Here is a 337-nt window from a genome sequence, read left to right on the forward strand (position 1 = left end):
GTTTTGTTGCTGCTGCTCTTGCTGCTGCTTCTGCAATTGCTGCTACTGCTGCTGTTGCTTTTGCTGCTGCTGCTGTTGATGCCGCTGCTCCTGCTGCTGCCGCTGCTGCTTATACTGCTATCACCATTTCTGTTCCTGCTGCTTCTCCTGTTGCTGCTGCTGCTACTGTTGCCGTTGCAGCAGCAGCAGCAGCAACTGCAGCAGCAGGCTCAAGAGCAGCAGCAAGGGCAGGACCCTCAGCATCAACTGCAGCAGCAACAGCAGCAACAGCAGCAGCAGCAGCAGCAGCAGCAGCAGCTGGTTTTGGTGTTTTTTGTGTTTCTCTGCAGCAATGAAT

Source organism: Eimeria mitis, genomic scaffold (genome assembly GCF_000499745.2).
Source record: "Eimeria mitis Houghton genomic scaffold, Emh_scaff3064, whole genome shotgun sequence".
In the NCBI taxonomy this organism is placed as follows: domain Eukaryota; phylum Apicomplexa; class Conoidasida; order Eucoccidiorida; family Eimeriidae; genus Eimeria; species Eimeria mitis.